This window comes from Musca autumnalis, unplaced genomic scaffold (assembly GCF_047663935.1).
Source record: "Musca autumnalis isolate F117 unplaced genomic scaffold, ASM4766393v1 scaffold_2, whole genome shotgun sequence".
NCBI classification, from domain to species: Eukaryota; Metazoa; Arthropoda; class Insecta; order Diptera; family Muscidae; genus Musca; species Musca autumnalis.
The window spans coordinates 50591677-50601623 of record NW_027411755.1 but is presented as its reverse complement, the minus strand read 5'-3'; positions in this window follow the sequence as shown (position 1 = coordinate 50601623).

Here is a 9947-nt window from a genome sequence, read left to right as displayed (position 1 = left end):
CATTTGACGCATCATACTGCATTTATGAAGTCAGCCATATATTTGTAATCAGGGCGACGAGATCTATCTGTGAAAAAAAATTTCATCCAAATCCGAGCTTAGTGCGTAAACTCATCTTATGCTCAATCCCCAAACAGTCCTCAAACTGCACTTTAGCAAAATTTTTTAACATAAGGTGTTGTCCCATATAGTAGTCCATATTGAATTATTTGAATTAAGTTTGAGAAAAATACTACGATGTACAATAATTGGACCAATGTCACCCATTTTAATGGGTCACCGTAGAATTTTTTTAGAGCTTTTCGACCATTATGTCAGGGAACATGTACTTTCCCACGAAAAACATTTTAGTGCTGTAAACAGGACCGCAAGGATTCTCGAATATCCATTAAATTGCACTTTATTAATTTTCATCTTTAGTGAGGGAGGTACCCACTTTATGTACGTTTAGAAGAAATTTTATGATGTGGAAAGGTTCGGCCAAATCGGATACTCAATCAGTAAGTTATTGTCATCATCTCGTCGTAATAGGTGTCGCTAGTACAACCATTTAGAAACAATTCCACAGCAACGGGTTCTTACATACCGGATTAACCCAAAACCATAGTGTTATGGCCAAACAATTCCACAGCAACGGGTTCTTACCAGAGTTCGAAAATAAACAGTACACTAACATAGTGTACCGCTCCGAGAACAGTATCACTAAAATATTTTTAGCGTTAGTGTTCCGGAACACAAACACTAAAAAATATTTTAGTGATACTGTTCCGGAGCACAACGAAAAACGTAGTGTACCACATTTTGGTACACTAAAAACGTTGGGTACCGCAGTCGGAACACTAAAAATTGTAGTGCTCCGCAGTCGGAACACTAAAAATCGTAGTGCTCCGCAGTCGGAACACTAAAAATCGTAGTGCTCCGCAGTCGGAACACTAAAAATCGTAGTGTTCCGCAGTCGGAGCACTAAAAAATCGTAGAGTACCACATGTCGGAACACTAAAAAATAACGTAATGATAATGTACCACACACGAGTTTATTATGATTTGGGAGGAAAATTAAATATTTATAATTTTTGAATTAAGTACAAATTAAGATATAAAAACACAGATACACCTGTTATATCCATGTATGTATACATATTAATTAATAACGTTGGGAACTTAAGTAGAAAATATGACAAACTTTAATTCGGTTCTTGTACAATGGCGCACTAAAAATTGTAGTGTTCTGACTGTGGATACATAGAAAATACCACAAAGGAGTTTATTATGATTGGTGAGGAAAATTAAATATTTTATAATTTTTTCTAATAAATACAAATTAAGAAATAAACTATAATAGAACACGTGAAAAACGTCTGATTTGATTTTTGGAGAATGGATCAATAAAAACCGTAGTGTTCGGCTGCGGAGCACTAAAAATCGTAGTGTTCCGACTGCCAGATCACTAAAAATCCTAGTGTTCCGACTGCCGGATCTCTAAAAATCGAAACAATGGATCAATAAAAATCGTAGTGTTCGACTGCGGAGCACTAAAAATCGAAACAATGGATCAATAAAAATCGTAGTGTTCGACTGCGGAGCACTAAAAATCGTAGTGTTCCGACTGCCGGATGTCTAAAAATCGAATCAATGGATCAATAAAAATCGTAGTGTTCGGCTGCGGAGCACTAAAAATCGTAGTGTTCCGACTGCCGGATCACTAAAAATTTTAGTGTTCCGACTGCCGGATCTCTAAAAATCGAAACAAAGGATCAATAAAAATCGTAGTGTTCGGCTGCGGAGCACTAAAAATCGTAGTGTTCCGACTGCCGGATCACTAAAAATGTTAGTGTTCCGACTGCCGGATCACTAAAAATTTTAGTGTTCCGACTGCCGGATCTCTAAAAATCGAAACAAAGGATCAATAAAAATCGTAGTGTTCGACTGCGGAGCAGTAAAAATCGTAGTGTTCCGACTGCCGGATCTCTAAAAATCGAAGCAATGGATCAATAAAAATCGTAGTGTTCGGCTGCGGAGCACTAAAAATCGTAGTGTTCCGACTGCCGGATCACTAAAAATTTTAGTGTTCCGACTGCCGGATCTCTAAAAATCGGAACAAAAGATCAATAAAAATCGTAGTGTTCGGCTGCGGAGCATTAAAAATTGTAGTGTTCCGACTGCCGGATCACTAAAAATTGTAGTGTTCCGACTGCCGGATCTCTAAAAATCGAAACAAAGGATCAATAAAAATAGTAGTGTTCGGCTGCGGAGCACTAAAAATCGTAGTGCTCCGACATATGGTTCTTATGATCTGTGTGGAAATGTTAGATTTTTTGATAGGCATTTTACATGTAAATGTGTCCAAAATTTAGTGGCATAATAATGTTCATTTTTGTTTTCATAATAACACTATCTTGTTACGAATACAAAAATAAACATAATTATGTCGGGTTTTTATATAAGACATAGTAAAGTTGCCTGCTACTTTGTGGTACCAATAAAAATATCTAAAATATATAAATATTTCATCTAAAAATTTAAATAAAAATCCTCTGGGGCACATAATATCTTCAAGTTAAATATTTTTGATTTTGGTTTAGAAAAATTGGAAGTGCGTTTTGATTTTTGGTACATTATACTCATGTTCCTATAATTGTGTCCCAAATGTACAACAGATTTTAATAAATTTTATTTATTTATATTTAATTCAAATTAATAAATACATAAATACATATAAAGATTAAAAGTTTAACATAAAAATTATATTATAAATAAACATAATACTACCTCAACAGATAACTTAGTCGTTACTGAACTGGTAATTAAAAATACCGTTAACTTTTACCATTAGTATATGCTCAAGATTTAACGCTGATAATCGATTACGCTGATCGGACAGAATGTATTTCATAACTGAAAACAACCGTTCCACACTTACTTGGGTTGATGGTATTGCCAGTACAATTTTAGCAATACCACTAATATTGTTTTTCTGAGAATCCCAATATTCTATAACATTTCCGTTCAGTGGTAAACTAGACTGTTGCTCGTAAATGGAGAATTCGGGTTCAAGATTTGCGAGATTTGAAGAATGCGGCGTATATGTAGTAGGATCTAAAATCTGCAGATATTCGGAAAAAAGATTTCGCTGTACTGGCCCTGCTTGTTGACGGCATATCATTTAGTATTGTGTAGGCTGTGTTATATGCGGGGGATTCTGAAATATAAAATGTGATTACAGTAAAATTTTATTGTTTGGCATTCATTTAGCAAACTTACCTTCTATTGAGTTCATGCGTTTATATAACGACACTATGAACTTTTTCGCTCTTTGCTTCTGTTCACTTGTTATGCAGACTTTAACACGTGGATCCAAAAACACGGCTGCATTGAAGAGCTCGTTATCAAATAGCTTATCGGTTCGTGTTTTCAAGGACCCTTTTAGTAGAGTTTTCATTTCCGAGTTTGGCAAAGCGTCAATTTGGAATGTTATATCCATTATAATAATATATAACTCGCTATAACACAGTTGTTCAGTTTGCAGCTTCATTGTAGCTGTATAAATAGGTTTAAATATTCCAACAAATTCATTGGCGAAGGACCAGTCATCAGAACAGAGGAATAATTCCATATTATTCGCGCTTAATGTAGTTACAATCTCTCTCATTTCCAATAAGCGTTCAATCATATTGTATGTCGAATTCCATCTTGTTGCACAGTCGATTATAGGTTTTTTGTGAAGTTCATTTTTAAGAATATTTAGAAACTTTTTAGTTCGAAGTTTTTTGACGACGTCTCTTAGGTTTTCTATTTTTTCTTTTATTGCCTGTTGCTTTAACACATCATTGACGCATAGTTGTAGCGTATGGGCACCACAACGAATGTTAATTATTTGGTAAGAAGATGTATTAAAGTCAATGGACTCAATATTATTAATAGCTGCTTGGCAATCCACATCATCATCATCTTCGTTATCCAGAACTTCCTCATTCATCATCAGTTGTAAATCGGAGTTCAAATTATTAACAGTTTTTATCATGTTTGATCCGTTGTCGGATCAACTCCATATTCTTTTAGAACTTCCAATATAATCGATTTAAGGTATTCAGCTGTATGCCTGGACATAAGCTCTTGTACTGCCAACGTTGTAATAACGATTTTCCCATCTTTGATGTATTGTACATTGATACCGAGCACGCTGAAATCCAATCTGGTTGCCACATCAATCTTTAGAGAGAGTAATATCCCCTTCAAATCATCACATATTTCCGTTTTAATATTTTTGGAAAAGGCTATTATTCTTTCCATTATGTTGTGTTCGTTGACGGTTACCCCAAGCAAACTTAGAACTGGTTCCATAAAAATTTTAAAGGCTCTATCTTCTGCCATGTGCAAAGGACGTCCATGTTTGGTGAATAGTTCCACTATTGCCAGTTCGATGTTTTTTGGATTCACACTTGTACGTAGTAACATTGTTTGGACACTATTTTGAGTAGTTTTTGCACGCTTTTGTTCGATATAGTTTGCATATAGATCAGGGTGCGATCTTTTTAGATGTCTTTCCAAATTTCCGGTATGTACACTTAAAATTTTATTGCTACAACTTTGAATATTACACACTATTTCGTTTGATTCGTTTGTATTAAACATGTCAAAAGGAATACTGTTTTTTGGCCTTGGCATTTTGGTATTTATTCACTCGATGTTTGATAGGAACTGAAGAAGACCCACGATTCATTGTTAAAAACAAACTCTTTAACAGATACCTAAACGTTTACGGGTTTATCCAAATTCCAATAAGACTACCTGTACTCAGTGTTATATGTACCTGTACGTTGATTGGCTATGCGGAAAATCCGCGTAAAAAGGCATTCATTGAGAAATATTTTTTGATGTACAAAAACCAAAATAATAAGTGTGTGGTTATATTTATCCCGAAATCATAAAGTTGACTTTAAATGTACAATCCTACTTGCGGAAAATCAGCACATTCTCATTGAGTGATTTTGTTTGTTGTACAAATATCAACAGGTACAATTTCCCTAAAATAATAAGTGACTTCAAACGTACAAGTCTACTTGGGAAAATCCACATACTTTCTTCAACTGCATTCATTGAGGAATTTTGTTTTTGATACAAAAAGTTACAGGTACAATTTCCGCAAACATTGTGTTGTTATCAATATTTTCTGTTTGCTATTTATTTTGTTCACATTAAAAAGATTAAGTAATTCATGAAGATCAAGAAGACAATTTTTATACGAATATGTACATCTTTCTTCAGCCATGTAAAACTTTTCTACAAAGTGGTGTCTTAAGACACGCCGTTCGTACTCGGCGATAAACAGTAGGTCCCATATCATTGAGCTAATATGAATCGGGGTGCACTCGTTAATATGAGAGAAGTCTCCCGTATTCGATGTTTGTGGTTTATAAAAATTTGTACCGCATACATCTTGTCATATTTTCTACTAACATTCTCAAACTAATTTTAAGTACATGGATATAACATGCTCATCTTAATTTGTATTTATTAATTTTTACTTGACCCAAAAGCCATCAAATATTTAATTTTCCTCATAAATCATAATAAACAGATGATTACCTAAACGTCGAACAGTAGCATTTTTACTGCTCCATTGTCCAAAAACCAGTCAGACGTTTTTCACATTTCCTACTTATTTTTATTTCTTAATTTGTATTTATTAAAAAAACATAAAATATTAAATTTTCCTCACGAATCATAATAAACTCATGTGTGGTACATTACCTTATTGTATTGCACGTGGTACACTACGATTTTTAGTGATCCTGCAGTAGGAACACTACGATTTTTAGTGCTCCACAACCGAACACTACAATTTTTATTGATCCATTGTTCCGATTTTTAGAGATCCGGCGGTCGGAACACTACAATTTTTAGTGATCCGGCAGTCGGAACCCTACGATTTTTAGTGATCCGGCAGTCGGAACACTACGATTTTTAGTGCTCCATTGTCCAAAATTGAAATCAGATATTTTACACATTTATTTCTAATTTTTATTTATTAATATGTATTTATTTATCCTAAAAACATAAAATATTTAATTTTTACTTATCCGGCAGTCGGAACGCTACGATTTTTAGTGATCCGGCAGTAGGAACACTACGATTTTTGTGCTCCACAACCGAACACTACGATTTTTATTGACCCATTGTTTCGATTTTTAAAGATCCGACGGTCGGAACACTACAATTTTTAGTGATCCGGCAATCGGAACACTACGATTTTTAGTGATCCTGCGGTAGAAACACTACGATTTTTAGTGCTCCACAACTGAACACTAGAATTTTTATTGATCCATTGTTTCGATTTTTAGAGATCCGGCGGTCGGAACACTACAATTTTTAGTGATCCGGCAGTCGGAACACTAAAATTTTTAGTGATCCGGAAGTCGGAACCCTACGATTTTTAGTGAGCCGGCAGTCGGAACACTACGATTTTTAGTGCTCCATTGTCCAAAAATCAAATCAGATATTTTACACATTTACTTCTAATTTTTATTTATTAATATGTATTTATTTATCCTAAAAACATAAAATATTTAATTTCCCTCATAAATTATAATAAACAGACGATTACTTTAACGTTATTTTTAGCGTTTTGGCTCTTGGTACGCTACGATTTTTAGTGCTCCACAACCGAACACTACAATTTTTATTGATCCATTGTTTCGGCGGTCGGAACACTACAATTTTTAGTGATCCGACAGTCGGAACACTACGATTTTTAGTGATCCGGCAGTCGGAACACTACGATTTTTAGTGCTCCATTGTCCAAAAACCAAATCAGAAGTTTTTCACATTTTCTTTTAATTTTTATTTATTAAAAAAAAAATATATATATATATATATATATAATACTTGTTGTGTATTTATTTCAGCTAAAGTCCATACTTTGTTGCTTCAAAATTTGAAGAAACAAAATGTTTAACAGTGGGTATTGAATATATATATATAATATTTACTTTCCTCAGAAATCATAATAAATTAATGTATGGTTCATTACCTTATAGTTTCAAAACGTGGTACAAAACGATTTTTAGTGCTCCGGCACAACGATCTTTCTGCTTCATTCCACAAAAACTAAATATTGTTTTTTCATAATTTTGACCATATTTCGCAATGTGTTTAACTAATTTAAACATACATGGATGTAACAGTTTATCTTAATTTTTATTTGATCAAATTTAACCAAATATTTAATTTTCCTAAGAAAACATAATACCTTTATTATTTTTTAGTGTTCCAACACGTGGTGCACTATGATTTTTAGTGATCCGGCAGTCGGAACACTAAAATTTTTAGTCCTCCGCAGTCGGAGCACTAAAATTTTTAGTGCTCCGCAGTCGGAGCACTACGATTTTTAGTGCTCCGGCAGTCGGAACACTAAAATTTTTAGTGCTCCGCAGTCGGAACACTACGATTTTTAGTGCTCCGCAGTCGGAGCACTACGATTTTTAGTGCTCCGGCATGCGGTACACTACGATTATCGTTGTGTTCCGGTACAGTATCACTAAAATATTTTTTAGTGTTTGTGCTCCGGAGCGGTACACTATCGTAGTGTACCTATCCACCTTGGTACGGTACAGAACGGTACGGTACGATATTATAGTGTTTATTTTCGAACACTGGTTCTTACATACCGGATTATCCCGATACCATAGTGTTTCGGCCAACGGTTGCCAACCCAGCATCAAACCTATGCATTTAGGTAGGTTTCTATACTGATACAAATATTTAGAAACGTGGTACCAGAAGGAGTGGACATATACGCTACAAATTTGAACCTAATCTATGTTGGAAGAAATTTGATGATGTTCAATGTCTGGACCAAGTCGGTTATTCCCATTGGGAGTTATTTTTCGAAAATTGTGAACTCCAACAAGGTACCTGAAGAAGTGGACCCACATCGTTTCTCAACGAACTTCATATAAGTTTGGTCAAAATATTAGGTGGACCAGATCGGTTAATTCAACCCTTCGAGAGTTATAGTTCGCACCAGTCAGCCATACAGACAGGCGAACAGGGCTAAAACGACTACAAATTGTTTGAAACGTATTTTGTCCAAACGTACCCAAAAAAATATTATTTTGATAAGGCACGTTTCAATGTGTATATACTCTCGTTAGCCTAAAGTCTTAGGGTAATAAAGGCATGTCTTCGTAAGTTGTTGTTTTTGTTGTAACAGCTGCTTAATCTATCCATATCTCCAGGTCTTCGATGGATTGTAACCACAAAACTACTGGCGTTTGTTGAGTAGGTTTGGCAGCGCAGTTAAAAAAGTGCTGTGTGACGTGCGGGCCTGTACTGCGTTCTGGGCAGATGTTTTGCACGGTTTCGTCATTATTGCCCTATATGAATTTAAACGGCAGCACCATAAGGGACGTAGTTGGACGAAAACTACTCTGGCTTTTCGAGGCAGCTAACGTCCTTTTGCTGCGATAGATGGAATATGTACTCCGTGGACAGCCTTGACATGCCTTATTGAGCAGGTTTGGCAGGGCAGTTGAAAAGCGCTGTGTGCCGTGCGGTCCTGTACAGCATTCTGGGCAGATGTTTTGCACGGTTTCGTCATTCTTGCCCTATATGAATTTAAACGGCAGCACCATAAGGGACGAAAACTACTCTGGTTTTTCGAAGCAGCTAACGTCCTTTTGCTGCGATAGATGGAATATGTACTCCGAGGACCGCCTTCACACAATAGTTCTTTATGGTATATGCGACTGCATCTGTGTATATTCTATTCAAATCTGCTTGATAGGCTTGCTGATCTCGGGGTTCTCTCTTTTAACTTTGGACCTCTCTAGATTATGAAAACCTCTCCTGACATGTCTCTCCTTACTGTCACCGCATAGTGGTCAACAAGATTTCTTTGTCGGCACCCCTAGTTCTGCCGGATTGGGACTACATATTAGCTGGTCTCAGATACTGTCTAATGATACTTCTAGTAAGTGGTCGGAATTTTGTTACCATGGACCAGGCATTCAACTCTGTGCAGTCCATGTAGTGTGGGTTATACTGTTCTGGTGATATCACCCCACCTTTAGGAACTCACTGTTTCAGTCTACAAGGCTTTGCCTTATTGTTCCTGAATTCCACTACGATTGACCTCCACACATATAGTTGACTATCTAACATTTCTAACTTGGCCGGAAGGTAGAATCGATGTTCTCAATCAACGTGGAGTATTTGACAGTATCAAAGGTTTTTGATAAGTCGAACACCGCCAACACTATCCTTTCGGAAGACTTCTTTTGGTTCAGTCGTCGACTAAAATGTGTGAAGATGACGTGCAGCGTTGTGCTGCTAATGGAACCCATGCTGATGATTGGCAATTGGATAGCCATTTCTGACGCTGAAGCTGTGCGATTCTTCTTTGTTGTTGTTGTAACAGTGTTTGTTATTATGTTTGTATGTTCGTTCTTCTGTTCAATCTGGCTCTGGGTCTATCTCCAGTTCCAGGAATTGGGATGGCTCACACGGTAACATCCAAGCAGGTACTGCAACGAAAGCATCTCATTGTGTTGCTTTACTGGAATAATCTTTGCCTCTTCATGTAGATGGTCCACTGAAGATTTGAGGAGGAGGCACCCTGCTGCTGTTCTCAAGGCGGCATTCTTACAAGTTTGAATCTTTTCCAATTCGTATCACATAATCTCAGGGACCAGACTGGCGCCGCATAGCTTACCACAGACCGACCTATCGCGTTATATGTGGTCAACAAGGTTTTTTTATCTGCACCCCAAGTGCTGCCGGCGAGGGACTTGGGGACCTTGTTCCTACTTTTCAGTGTACGTGAAAGTAGTGTCGAATGGACCCCTAAAATTTTGGGGCAGTTTGTGGTCAGAATTCTGCTACCGTCGACCACGACATTCAATTATCTTCCAAACTGCGCTGTCCATGTGGTGAACAGAGTGGCTGTT